This window comes from Orcinus orca, chromosome 6, assembly GCF_937001465.1.
Source record: "Orcinus orca chromosome 6, mOrcOrc1.1, whole genome shotgun sequence".
NCBI classification, from domain to species: Eukaryota; Metazoa; Chordata; class Mammalia; order Artiodactyla; family Delphinidae; genus Orcinus; species Orcinus orca.
The window spans coordinates 85,688,792-85,704,094 of NC_064564.1; the positions used below are offsets into that span (position 1 = coordinate 85,688,792).

The 15,303-nt window shown below is 42.4% G+C and overlaps 1 protein-coding gene across 1 annotated transcript in view; it reads left to right on the plus strand.

Moving 5' to 3' along the window:
* The first annotated feature begins 590 nt into the window (after positions 1-590).
* The window catches only part of FRMPD1 (FERM and PDZ domain containing 1), a 131,001-nt gene continuing 116,288 nt past the window's right edge, over positions 591-15,303 (plus strand). The window contains exons 1-2 of the mRNA XM_012533648.3: positions 591-864; positions 8,810-8,902. The gene's annotated coding sequence lies outside the window, so the exon portion shown is untranslated. The remainder of the gene's footprint in view (positions 865-8,809; positions 8,903-15,303) is intronic.

Here is a 15,303-nt window from a genome sequence, read left to right on the forward strand (position 1 = left end):
AAAAATAAATAAAATTTTAAAAAGCCTCCACTAACTCTCCTGTGCTGGCTTAGCTGCTGCTTCTATGTGTCTACATGACCTGTTCCTACTCCCATCAAGGTGTCAAAGCACTTAGCGCAATATCTTGCCATTGTGTACTTCCCTGCCACTTAAAAAGGATAGCAGTCATGTCTTGCTCATTTTTAAATCTCTGATGCTAGCATACTGCCTAGCAAATGGGAACTGTTCAGTAAGTATCTCCTAAGTTATGTTTATTGTTAAATAAGTTGATTTTGGGAAACAGTACCAAAGCTTTTGTTGTAGGGTAACCTGAAATTATAGGCTTGGAAAAGGAACTTAAAAGTCTCAGACATTATAAATGACTCGTAGCCTCTGCTTGCTTCTCAACCTGATGGACTTGGCAGACATGCAATGATGGATACACATGAACATCGCATGCGTCCCAACACAGTGTGTGTTTCCAAGAGCGTCACATGACACTCATTCCTCTGCAGGTAAAGAGCCCTGGGCCAGCTGAGCTAGGTTAGTTCACCCTGGGTGAGCCTTACAGGCTGCTGGCACACCTCAGGAGAGTGTGGACTGTGTGTCAAGTGCACGAAAGCCAACTAGGGCAGAGAGCATGAGAACCGGTTGGAAGAAGAATGACACCACAGGGAGATGAATCTCCCATTCAGCAATTCTAGTCCCAGCTCTTTCATTAATGAGCTGTGTGACCTTGAACAAGTGTCTTCCTCTTTTTGGCTCCAGTGTCCATACTTGTCAATGAGGGCTTGGATTGGCTGGGCTCCAAAATCCCTTCCAGGATTGATGCTCTGGGATTTTGTGATCAGTGTGAAGACTGCAGATCTCAGTGGAAGGAAGCAGGTAAGTGTGTATTAGGAGCATGTGGCAACTGACCCATTGGTTCCAGGCCTTCAGCAGTCTTCAGCAAAAGGGAGCCAAGCTAGGACAGAGATTTGCTTTAAGTCACCCTGGAAGTAGAGACCTCTGGGGCGCAGTAGCTCACCATTGTGTCTTAAGGCTCTAAGTCAGGTCTGTCAGAAGGAAGCGTTTCCAAGGATTGGAGTGGGGGTAGGTGGGTGGCAGAGAAGTGTTAATTTTCACTTAACAGTAAAATTACCACATTTGGGGAAAGTTTTTATGTTTATTGACCAATAATTTTGATCATTTTCTTTGCATTGAAATTATCCAAAGTTTAAGTGTTGGAAATGATTCAAAGAGTACCACCTGGAACTTAGCTGAGGCAGGCATGACAGCAGTGCAGTGTTTTTGAACGGAACTGTTAAGTGGGTGAATTGAGATTTTTTGAGGCTATGAACCATCAAGTCATAGAAATTCAGATTTGCCTTAGCCAAGTAAAACAATCCAGTTTATTCTGAATTCTTAAATGGGTGGTAGTGGCTTTGATAATTGTATTAAAGACTCCTTGGGAAGCATAAAGAAAAGTATATATATATATATGTGTTTAATTGAATAAATACTCATAACCAACTGTTTCTAGTTGATTAGCTCTAGTACTTGGCAGAGAACTTAGGGTGATAAAGAAAAAAATAACATTATGATTTTTAAAAATCCTGGGAATATTCTTTTTGGTCATGATTCACTGGTGTCAGAATTTCTGAGAGGTGTATGGAAACTCCCATCTTTGTCCCTGAAAGAACTGGAAATACATGAGTACAAGGTGTGCTCAGGAACTCGAGCTTCTGGCTCAAGGTGACTCCTTTCAAATCTGGTCCTTCCTTTGTGTTGACCAAGAGTTTCCTCAGCTTCTTAGAAAAATGCTTGTGTAATGATTCACTTGGTTCTGAAAAGATAGATGCATAATCGCTTAACTTCTTGAAGCTGTTTGGATTTGAATCCTAGTGGACAAAGCACAAGCCAAATGTTGGTGTGGAGAAGTGCCATTTTTAGCTCTCAGAATGGAGGTGGGCCAGGAGCAAAGAAAAGCACCTCCTGAGAAATGAGGGGACCAGCCAGATGCAGAAATGGGCCTCCAGGAAGAGGAGCCAAAACACAAAAATAGTAATAATTAAATTTGCTGAGTATTACTCTGTGTCAAGCAGGATTCCAAATCATAATGATCATAATCAGAATTATACTATTAATAGTTCTCACACCAGCCCTCTGAGGCAGGCTCTCTTATTTCCATTTTCTAAATGGAAAACTCAGGTACAGAGGTTAAATATTCACCCAAGGAAAATTAGGTGGTAACTGTAGAGCCAGGATACAAACTCAAGTAGTTGGGCTGCAGAGTCGTTGCTGTTAACTACCTGTGCCCTGGTGCATCTCTAACCTTTCAAGGTCATATACAACTCTCATTCTGTATCTCCAGCATCCGGTCTGGGGCTGGGAAGGTAATGGGCTTTGTTGAGTGTTCCTGAACTGAATGGAACCAAGCAGACTCAGCCTGTGCCCACCTGGAGTCTGTGGGAGGCTCTGTTTGACTCAGCACAGTACTTGAGAGGAGCAGAATGCTAGCCAGTCCCTGGGGGCTGGCAGCAGAAGCCCAGTCCAGCCAGCTGATGTGGGATCGTGGGCAGGATTCCCTCTCACTGAACAGAAACAGGAAGGAAAACCATGGGTACACAGGAGCCCAGAGCTGGGGGTGTGAAGAAGCAGCCTGCTGGTTCCATAGCATTTACGGGAACTCACTGCCACCAGCCCCTGTACTGGGCACTGGTCACTGTGGATACAGAGTTGGATTGTCCACATTCCATGCCCTGGAGGAGCTCCATGTTAGTACTGGGAAAGGCTACCTATCTGATAGGAGCCAGAAAATTGCCTTAGGACCCCTGTCCTACTTTGTAGGGCCAGACGAGATTAATTCTCAATTCTATTGTCTCTCTTGTGGAGTTTTAAAATTCAGCTCACTGCCATTAACTGGATTCAGAAGATGGGTTATATAACTTTCAGATCTCTCGAATTTTCTGGATTAAGAATGTAGGGCTATGAATAGCCAAAGCAATCTTGAGACAGAAAAACTGAGCAGGAGGAATCAGGCTCCCTGACTTCAGACTATACTACAAAGCTACAGTAATCAAGACAGTATGGTACTGGCACAAAAACAGAAATATAGATCAATGGAACAGGATAGAAAGCCCAGAGATAAACCCACACACATATGGTCACCTTATCTTTGATAAAGGAGGCAAGAATATACAATGGAGAAAAGACAGCCTCTTCAATAAGCGGTGCTGGGAAAACTGGACAGCTACATGTAAAAGAATGAAATTAGAACACTTCCTAACACCATACAAAAAATAAACTCAAAATGGATTAAAGACCTAAATGTAAGGCCAGACACTATAAAACTCTTAGAGGAAAACATAGGCAGAACACTCCATGACATAAATCACAGCAAGATCCTTTTTGACCCACTTCCTAGAGAAATGGAAATAAAAACAAAAATAAACAAATGGGACCTAATGAATCTTAAAAGCTTTTGCACAGCAAAGGAAACCATAAACAAGATGAAAAGACAACCCTCAGAATGGGAGAAAATATTTGCAAACAAAGCAACTGCCAAAGGATTAATCTCCAAAATATACCAGCAGCTTATGCAGCTCAATATCAAAAAACCAAACAACCCAATCCAAAAATGGGCAGAAAACCTAAATAGACATTTCTCCAAAGAAGATATACAGATTGCCAACAAACACATGAAAGGATGCTCAACATCACTAATCATTAGAGAAAAGAAAATCAAAACTACAGTGAGGTATCATCTCACACCAGTCAGAACGGCCATCATCAAAAAATGTACAAACAGGGCTTCCCTGGTGGCACAGTGGTTGAGAGTCCGCCTGCCGATGTGGGGGACATGGGTTTGTGCCCCGGTCTGGGAGGATCCCGCATGCCACGGAGCGGCTGGGCCCGTAAGGCATGGCTGCTGGGCCTGCGCGTCCGGAGCCTGTGCTCCGCAACGGGAGAGGCCACAGCAGTGAGAGGCCCGCGTACCACAAAAAAAAAAAAAAAAAAAAAGTACAAACAATAAATGCTGGAGAGGGTGTGGAGAAAAGGGAACCCTCTTGCACCACTGGTGGGAGTGTAAATTGATACAGCCACTATGGAGAACAGTATGGAGGTTCCTTAAAAAACTAAAAATAGAACTACCATATGACCCAGCAATCCCACTACTGGGCATATATCCTGAGGAAACCATAATTCAAAAAGAGTCATGTACCAAAATGTTTATTGCAGCTCTATTTACAATAGCCAGGACATGGAAGCAACCTAAGTGCCCATTGACAGATGAATGGATAAAGAAGATGTGGCACGTATATACAATGGAATGTTACTCAGCCATAAAAAGCAACGAAATTGAGTTATTTGTAGTGAGGTGGATGGACCTAGAGACTGTCATTCAGAGTGAAGTAAGTCAGAAAGAGAAAAACAAATACCGTATGCTAACACATATACATGGAATCTAAAAAAAGAAAAAATGGTTCTGAAGAACCTAGTGGCAGGACAGGAATAAAGACACAGACGTAGAGAATGGACTTGAGGACACGGGGAGGGGGAAGGGTAAGCTGGGACGAAGTGAGAGAGTGGCATGGACATATATACACTACCAGATGTAAAATCGATAGCTAGTGGGAAGCAGCCGCATAGCACGGGGATATCAGTTCGGTGCTTTGTGACCACCTAGAGGGGTGGTATAGGGAGGGTGGGAGGGAGACGCAAGAGGGAGGAGATATGGAGATATATGTATATGTATAGCTGATTCACTTTGTTATACAGCAGAAACTGACACGACATTGTAAAACAGTTATACTCCAATAAAGATGTTAAAAAAAAAAAGAATGTAGGGCTAAAGTGGTGGCAAGGCTGGGTAGACAGAACTTGGGAAAGGACTCTGCAATTGAAATGGCTAGAGAGATTGCTGGATAAGAGAAAGGAGAAAAAGAAAGACATCTGTTCTTATGTTCATATAACACTAGGACCTATTTATTCCAGTAGGGAGGAGAGAACATTTATTCTCTGTGTTAGCCATGGAACCGGCTTTGGGGTCAAGTTTCTTGAGTGATGAAGCAATTTTGGTAGGCTAGGATTCATTTGGTGATGAGCAATGAAGGTGATGCCTGGTTTGCCTGGATAGTCCCAGTTTATGCTTGTTATACTGGTGGCATTATTTAAATTGCCTTGTTTCACTCTAAAAAGTATCCTGGTTTGGATGATAAATTTTATAGTCATGCTGCCCAAGGACAAAAAAACACCTGCATTTTTCTGGTGGGCTTGAGTTCTGAGTTTTAAAGCGAAAGAGATGTTGGAGTATAAACATCTCTTGCTAGATAGCCTTTTCCTCTGTTACCACCATGCCTGAATATGGACAAAAGTCAATCCTTTCCCCCTTAGCTTGGCTGGAAAATATAAAACTAAAATTTACTCTAAAAATTAATAGAACACCCCCCATCACCACCACCAATCTCCTTTAAAATAGAAAAACAGACACAGGGTACAAATTCATTAAGTTTTTGCCATAGATCTACTTGACTGGCTCCATTTAGAGATATCAGTTCTTGAATTTTTTAGCTTTCCTCCACCTAGAGTTCTGGGACACACAGCCAGACAGAGGCTGGAGTGGGGTGCTGGTAGGGAACCACAGATGTAGGGGGGAGCCTGTCAGCCTCTCACGTGTCCTGCTGTTCTATAGGACCCTAGTCCTTGAGGTATCATCTTCTGACTCCCGAGGGAAGGGAGGGAGGAGAGTCGTTTTCTCATCCCTGGAGATCTGCTTGAAACATAGTCACTGTGACTGTAGTGATTAGTAGAAACTTGCGAAAGAGTCGAGGAGAAGGAATGAAATTGGTGTTTCATGAAGTTTAATTGAGCATTGCCCTGCTCTTTAGTTTATCTGACCACATTTACAGATGGAGGAAAACAAGGATTTGGGGAAGGAGCCTTTCTTGTGTGTCCTTTGCTCTCTCTCCCCTCACTGGTCCATCTACCTGTGTCTGTGTTGTTGTGCTGCTATTGCTAAAGCCATCAAACGAGACCTGTGACTGTACTCAACCTTAGTCATCTGTTACAGAAGCATTTTTGGACTGTTTGAATGGCTTCATCACCTCGTTCCTTTGGATACACATGCAGATTAGGAGGAATGTAAATAGACAATTATTGAGCATTAGGCCTGTCATAGATATTGAAGGGATTTACAGGGTCAAGAAATTATAGTCAAAATTCAAAGAGACGTGAAAAGGATGAGACATTGTTTAGGTTTTGATGTTAGAAGCTCATTGTTTCAAAGATCTGGGAGTGTGTGATAAAACCATGCCAGCTCTTTTTAAAAAATTTTTTTAACGTGTTTATTTCTTGTTTCTTTTCTTTTTTAATTTTTTCATTTTATTTATTTTTTATACAACAGGTTCTTATTAGTTATCCATTTTATACATATTAATGTATATATATCAATCCCAATCTCCCAATTCATCCCACCACCACCACCCCACCCCCACTTTCCCCCCTTGGTGTCCATACGTTTGTTCTCTACATATGTGTCTCTATTTCTGCCCTGCAAACCGGTTCATCTGTACCATTTTTCTAGAAAACCATGCCAGCTCTTGTTTCCACCTTCCCAACATAAAACAGCTAAAGATCACTGAATAAATTAATAAGAGATAGCAAGGGTGTGCTTCCTCAAGGAAAATTCCCCTAAGAAGCTCGCCATTTCAGGAAGACATGGGTTGTGGGTTTTGTGAATCAGCTTTAAAGGAGCCAGATGAGCTTATGACAGTGATAATATCTGTAGGTACTGAAGTCAAGACAGGGTAGTCAGTCAATTCTCATGCTTCCTTCATGTCACATTCATGTCACAGGGGCCACACGAATGGGCTGGGAATGTTTCCCTGCAGGGTCCTTGCTGATACTCAATTTCCTCTGATAAATTGCCTCATTCTTCTCATCAAATCCTCTTCAAAACGAAGTAAATTCTGGGTTGATGAAATAACACACTGATCATTTAAGAAACGTGATATAACCTACCTGTGAAGATTATTGAATGTGTGCAGAAGCCTTCCAAATTTTAAACTCTGGGGGTAGAAACAAATCCCAAGGCACTGCCATTGTGCAAAACCTTGTTTTCGTTTGCAAATCATGCCCGGGAAATGTCATCAGAAACAACTTGTCAATCTGAGAAGCAACAACACTCATAACTTTATAGTAATGATAGAAATACTGAGAGTATTTAAGTTTGAATAAAAACAATAGTTAAAAGGTATCAAAGGCATATTGTGTGCCACGTCCTGCCCTGAGTTTTACATGCATTGTCTTGTTTAATACTCCCAATAATAAGTATTCTTACGTAGGCATTATTATATTATTATTCTAATTTTACAGATGAATATTATTACAGCCCAACTTCTCTCTAGAATTTCTGACCAGACATCGACTGTCTACTCAACCTCTCTGTTTGGATAGTTAATAGGCATCTCAAGTTTAAAGTGTCCAAAATTGGCTGCTAACATTCGTCTTCTCCTTCCCCTTCTTCCAACAAACTTCCACCCCTTCAGTCTTCCTCATCAAAGGTGATGGCAACTCCAGCCTTCACGATGCTCAGGCCGAAAGCCTGGGAGTTGTCTTTGACTCCTCTCTTTTCGCTCACACACCACATCCCATCTGGTTAGCAAATTCTGATGCTGCACCTTCAAACTGTATCAGAATCTGACCACTTCTCACTCCTCCACTGCTACTACCTGGTTCAAACTACCGTCCTCTCTCAGCTGGATGGCTGCTGTGACCTCCGTCTGCCCTCGCCCCCTTCAAGTCTATTCTCTTCCAGGTAGCCAGACTGCCCCTGTTAAAATGAAAGTTCAGAACCCTCCAGCAGCTTCTCATCTGACTCAGAGTGGAAATCAAAGCCCTTACAATGGCTACAAAGCCTCACGAGGGGCCAGCTTCTTTTCTGATCTTTACTTTGAGTTTGCACACCCTGAATTTTATGCAGTGTTTTGTGCATATGTGAATCTGTGTGTTCTTCTGGGAGAGTCTATGTAGTGGTCATCGGATTCTCAAAGGAATCAAAATCTCCCAAAAGCTTAAGAATCACTGCTTGGAGGAAACGTCATACTTGAAAATCCAATTTAAAGAAGGCATTTATTCAAATTATAAAATGATTTGGAAAGGATTCTTTATTTTTTTTAAAAAAAACCATTGAGTTGTACCCTTTATTTTATTTTTAAAAATTAATTAATTAATTAATTAATTAATTTGGTTATGCTGGGTCTTAGTTGCGGCAGGCAGGCTCCTTAGTTGCGGCTCATGGGCTTCTTAGTTTTGGCACGTGTGCTCCTTAGTTGCGGCTCAGGGGCTCCTTAGTTGCAGCTTTCAGGCTCCTTAGTTGTGGCATGTGAACTCTTAGTTGCGGCATGCATGTGGGATCTAGTTCCTTGACCAGGGATTGAACCCGGGCCCCCTGCATTGGGAGAGTGGAGTCTTAACCTCTGTGCCACCAGGGAAGTCCCGGAAAGGATTCTTTATTTAACAAAAGGAATCATTGAAAATGTCTTGTGCATTCACAATACAATGAAATTAAATATATTTAATTATTTTAGCAGACTCTTTGTGACCCAAGTGTATCAGTTCTAAGAGGATTCAGAGTAAGTCAGGCTACAATAAAATCTATGTGTAACAAATAGATGTTTGAGCCTCTAGCTAACAGTTCTCTTATTTTAAATAATAGCAAACCTATATGCACAGTTTGGGGCCTGTTATGTGTAAGGTATTATATTTGGAAACATTTTTTACATGTTTCAGTACATAGAGTAATGATGTCTGTCTCTGTATGCTCTTCTCACCTTACCCCTCATCCTAGAATTTGTAGCATTTCACAGATCAGCAAGCTGTGAAATGAGATTGGACCCAAAGTGATTCTCTTGCCAAGGAGAGAGATCAGCAGTGATTGCAGGTGAGTCAGCCTGGATATGGGCTCTTGGGTCCCTGAAACCCCAGCACTCAATTGTCTTCTGCATCATTCCCTTGACCATTTATAGACTAGAAACCTGACCTATATCCCAGGGGTGTTGTGTGAATTAACCAGTAAACTATAATTAATTGTGAAGTAAACATTAATTATTGTTTTCACGGTCAGTTCTGGTCTGGGTTCCTGACCTGGAGAGAGAACCTGCTCGCACAGTGGCCTCTGTGTGGGTTCAGAGCACCCCACAAACCTGTGAGGGTTGTGTCCTCCTTTGATGTATGTTAGGAGTACTCCAAAGAATCGTAAAGCACTCGATTTCACACTGGAAAGGTGTCCTGTTTGTGATTGCAGGGAACCTGGTCTCTGTCTCCAGCACTAGAAGGGCTGCCGTGGGGCAGAAGTTGCTGATTTGTTCTTCATGGGCCCAGAGGGCATAACTAGGACAAATGGGGAGGCAGACGTTAGCCCAAGAGTGGGAAGAACTTCAACGGCTGGAGCAGTTCAACTATGGAACCAATGCCTGAAAAAGCAGGGAGTTCTTCCTGGCCATGGAAAAGTTCAAGGAAAGGCCAGATGACTTTTTATTTTCAAATAATTTATTGATTGATTACCTACCCTATGTGGGGCATTATGCTAAGTGCTGGAGGAACCCAAATGTGAACTAGACAAGTACTGTGCTTTTAGCACAGATGTAAGAGGGAAGATAAAATCCATTCATCCATCCATCCATCCAATGAATATATAGTCATCCCTCAGTATTCATGGGAGATTAGTTCCAGGACCTCTGCCCCACACCCCACCCCAACAGATACCTAATCTGAGAATGCTCGAGTTCCTGGTATAAGATAGGACAGTACAGTCTGTATAAAATAGTATAGTCTGCCTTCCATATCTGTGGCTGCAGAACCCTTAGATACAGAGGGCTGACTGTATATTGAGGTATCATAGCACTGAGTGCTCTACAGTACTGAACAAAGCAAAGACTTACGTGTCTTACAGGTGGTATATGAGATTGCCAATAAGAACTCCTAAAGCATGAAGTTAATGTTAGCCTTTGAGACTGAAATTAGGAAAAGTTAACATGAAACAAGATCAATTGGCTAATGGGGATATAAGTATAAGTAGGAAAGCTTAAGTATAACAAATCATAACATGCTTTGGCAACTGTGATGACTGTTAGTGTAAAGCGGGTGGTCTGCATGGAGCTAGAAGACAGGGAGTCAAAGGAAGAATATTTGTGAATTCGTTCCTAGCATGATCTGAATACAAGGTAATGGACCAGGGACTGAGGACATCAGGCTTTCATAGCTCAGTGACACTGGCTATTGAGATCATTTAACTCATACTCTTTTCAAGAACCTCTTCCTCTTCTCCTGCCTGACTCCTACTTATCTTCAGGTTTTAACTTAAATGTAACTTTCCTGGAAAAGCCTCACCTGTACTCTCACAGTACTATGTACTTCTACACGGCACTTATCACAGCTGTAATTTATTGTTTCTTAGCATCTCTCTTCCCCACTAGACCAGAAGCTGAATAAGAATAGAAGACGTGTCAGTCTTATTCATCCCTGTAACCCATTGCCTGGCACATAGAGGTACTCAGTAAATATTTGTTAAATGACTGGATAAATAAATGAAAGACAGAATGAATCTGATTTCCCAGGAAGATTTTTCCCTATAAGGGAAAAATTCCCTGAGCAGAGAGATGACTTTTATTTCTGGAATTCTTGGAGATCTCACTTACAGCAGGATTCTAACATAAGGTAGAAATGCAAGTGAACAGGAAATGAGCTATGGGACTTCAGAGATGGAATAGCAATCGTGGAAGTGGTTATGTAAGAGAGGGCACCTGACCTGAGTACCAAATCAAAGATGGGATTTGGCATGTGGAACTAAGGGGTGGAGGGTGAAAAGGTTATTCTAGCCAGAGATGAACAGCATGAACAAAGATACCAAGTTTGGAATTCAGAGTGAATGTAGAGGAGTGATGGGATATAACATGGGGAAAGCAGGCTGGGATCCCACTGAGACAGGCAGGATAAAGTGTTTGGACTTCTTCATCTGTTGGTAAGCTTTGCCATAGAGGGGATCCCTGCATTGCATGGGAGTCAGTTCCTTTCACAGTGTTCCAAAAGATAGAGCGTGGACAGTGACAAGGACTGGATGACTCCAGGAGAAGGCCAGCTGGCTGTCTTCCTAAAGGTCCTCACAGTGGGGTGTAATTACCAGGGATCTCATAGGGTCCAGGTTCTGGCCCTTTGTCTGTCAGGCTCGAAAATCTGTTTATCCACACTCAAAGGTTAACCTAATCTCACAAGGCTACTGTATATAACCAGGATGCTTATTTAGTAATTCACAAGGAAAACTAGCATTGCTAAAGGTATCAAATGCTCAAGTCCTATGACTAGAGCCCTGTAAGCAGACCACATAAGAAGTCATATTATAATTAGGTGTCAGTTTGTTAATTCACAAGAAATATATTGCCCAAGGATGCCCAAGTCCAATGGCTAGGTAGTCATTTCCTATAGGTGGATCTACATGAGAAGCCACACTATAATCAGTTCCTTGATAAACTTGGAGTTTAGGACAAGGGGAACTCATTAAAAGAATGTTTAGAGACATGTAACCTAGTCCTCTATAATAGGCAAGTACTTGTCACCATAATTACCTAGGTCACCTTTTAAACCAGAACCCCTCTTCCCTGGGTGGTATTAGATGGACAGTGATAAGGTTTGCTTGTCTGACCTCCTTTCCTTGCATTTTCATGGCTGGTCAACCTCCCTTCTGACTGATACTTGCCTTCTTTAACTATATTAACACTTCCAATCGGATGTCATCAAGTTCTCCTGGTCTGAGAACTATTCTGTTTCTTTAGGATGACTTAGCAAATCTCTGCTGTAATCCATGTGTTGATGTCCCAGTTTAACTCTTAAGAGGACAATCTCATTTCTGATTCTTTCAGGATCATTCACTGTTGCCCCTAGTACTGACAACACTTTCCAGTCTCGAGATTCTAGGGCACACCAAGCCTCCAATGGCTTAGAACAATCTTATATTTAACACTGTCAGATTGTCACAAACTAGATAAAGCCTCAGTGATAATAACCTTTCCATTCCATTCATGTGCTTTTTTGCAATCAAAACACACATTCATGTCTGTTATCATTCTAAGATGAAATTCTTTACCTCAAGAGGTAAACAAGAGGTTAACAAGAGGCAGAAACAGAGCTCAGATCCCAGGCCACTTTCTAGTATATTCCACTCCTTCACCATGTAATAGAAGAGTTTTCTTTTAAATTCCACATATATTGAAAAGAAAAATCGTATTACACTAATGTTTAATTTATCCACTTGAAGGTCGCGCAGAGAAGTCAAGTGTTGAGGTTTAGCATGAAAACCATGATGGAGAATTCTAGTGTCAGAACCAGGGCTTGATTAGCAGTAGAAATGCCCAATCCTGTCCCTACCTCAAGGAGGCAGAACACTGGGATTAGACAGACCCCTGTGGGCAGAGCTGGCAGGAGAATAGGAACAAAGACCAGATCACAGACTGGAAGGCCCATGGGTGAGCCCAGAGTTGGAAAAGAGGGGGCTGGTATCCCTGAGGATGTTGCCACCAAGCCACAGGGAAGATGGGATGAATGGCCTCTCTTAGTCTTTCTGGAATCAAAACACTCTTTCCTCTAAGCACTGCTGGATATAGGAGGATACATTCTCACTCTTTGCTTCCTTGCCCCAGACTTTACAGAGAACACCTCCCTTTGTGATAATGACCATTAATGAGTACCACCTTGTGCCAGGTCGGGGCTAGGAATATTATTTTGCTCCTAACAAGCTTGAAGATTGTATTGCCTCCAACCTCCACCCAAGAAACTATAACCCTTAGAGGTTAAGTAACTTGACCAAGGTCACTCACTAATGTATGTTGGAAATGGATTCTAAGGCAGTTTGGTTTGATGTAAAACTCAAGCTTTTCCCATTGTGCCATGCTGACCCTCAATACATTCATGTCTCAGATGAGCTGTTATAATTCAGGCCTTTTTTGTCCTCCAATCCTGCTGGTCAGAGTGTGAGAACAAGAGACAAAAGAAAGGCAGGAAAAGTCTTGCATTCATTACATGCTAGAGCCAGACCGTCTGCGCTCAAATTCAGGTTCTACCACCTGCCAGCTGTGTCACCTGGGACAAGTCATACCCTCTCTGTGCCTTTTTTCCTCACTTGTAAAATGAGGAAAATAATAGTACTTACCTAAAAAAAAATGGTAGTACTCACTTTATAGGATTGTTGTGAGAATCAAATATGTTAATATAACTATAGTGCTTAGAAAAGTATCTGGCACATAGTAAATGCTCAATAAAATTAGCCATTAATATCTTTTGATTAAGTTGAGATCTTGACCTCAATCCAGTCTGACCCCTTCTTTGGATGTGGAAGACACTGCAGCCTCATTAATTCCATAATTCTCAGCCATCTGTTGGGGTGGGTTACTTTCTAGGTGGGTCATCTGAACTATTTTAAGGGATCATCTTAACCATTTTAACAGATCCCTACTGACGTAAATATCAGACTTCATCTAGAATTCTAGGGTCATACCATGGATAGTCCCTACAGTTTGCCTCTGCTGTACCCTCCTCCCTCCTTTCCTAGAAATGCCTGTCTAAAGGGACTGGTGAGTTTACTGGAGATCTGCCCTGACGTGGTGCCAGCAGCCCACAGGTCATTAGTGCTCCCCAGAGAGCCCATTCCTTGCATGCTTTGTAGCTCAGCAGACTCCCGAGTCTTCTCAGCCAGTGACATTCCAGATGCCTGAGCTGGCAGGAAAGGGTGGGGCAGCCCCAGTTGAGTCCAGAAAGGAAACTAGGTCTGTCCACACAGACAGCTACAGACCAATTAAAATGGTGCATAAGCTAATTAAGGACTGTGAACGAGGTGCCACTTCCCTGAGGTGCCAGTACATGCCGGATAATGACAGCCTTGGGCCGGAACCTTCTATGACTTGAAACTGGATAACTTAGGTGACAGGATTAAAACAAAAAGGACAACCACCTGCAAGATATAACTTCATACTTTCAAATGGAATCTTTAATACAGTTCAATTTCAGAAATATTTGTGAAACAATTAGGGCAGGAAACAGTGCTGGACATTATGGGGACACAAATACGTGACACTCAGGGTGTCAGTTCTCCATCTCTATTCCCACTTCTTATCGGCACCTACAGTTCCTCTCACATGCACTATTGTAATCATCTCTTAACTGGTCTCCCCATCTCCTGTGTTTCCTCAGCCACAATCCATACAAACAAACTTTGGTCGTATAACACTTCACTCAAAATGGCTTCCCACTGCCTACACATTACGTACAAATATCTTACCGATATTAAAGACCCTACAGACTGGCCCAGATTAACCCTTCCAGGTTTTCCTCTAACTTACTGCTCTCCTCCATGCCAGCCTTATTGGTCTACTACAGTTTCCTGAAACACACTGTCTTTGTTTTCTCTTCGTCTTCCTGTTTCCCTGAATCTGTTACAAGGCACAGCATGGCTTCCCTTCCCATCTCTGACTAGAGAGATCTTGCCCACCTTTCAAAACTCGTCTCCAGTGCCACTTCTTCCCTAAAGCATCCCATGATGCTGGCTTCCTCTATTGCGATGTCATCAATCCCATGTTATCCTGCATTGCACTTGGTTTATCCTTCTCTCACGTCTGAGTTTTCCTCCAGCCAGCCTCCCGAGGAACTGGTCCTGGGATTGACTTTGTCATTTTCCTCTCCCACAGCATAGCTAGCATGATCCTCATGCAGAGTGAATTATACTGAATGGAATGGGGGAGATAAACCCAGCCCAAAGTGACTAACGTAAGCCAAAATGCCACAAGGTTCTATGACAGAGCTCCAAAGTGGAATAAAATTCGCGTTGGAGTGGGGATGAATATATTCCAAGCAGGAAAGACTGGGAAAGTTTTCATTTTTTCATGTAAACCTTCCCTGATCTCTCCTCCTCTGTGACTTGTGTCCTTCCTGCACCTCCCACCCCCAGCCCCCATGGTGGTATTCACAACCCAGTATTGTAATTGTTTGCTTATATGTCTGATATATTTCCTAGACTAGAAGATCCTTGAGGGCAGGGACCAAGACTTAATCCCTGTTATATTTTTGTACCAAGCCCAGAGCTTGGCACATAGTAGGTGCTCAATAAATATTTGTAGGGGGAGGAAAAAGAGGGTGGGAGACAGGGAAGGGAGGGTTTATTCATGTAGAGATGGGGGAGGATGAAGGCTACCAAGAAATTGAATCCAAAGGGATACAGTCATATATGGGGACCCTGCCAAACTGTCTTGGTGGATTAGATTGATACTATAATGAAGGTGCTCACTTCTCACATACTGC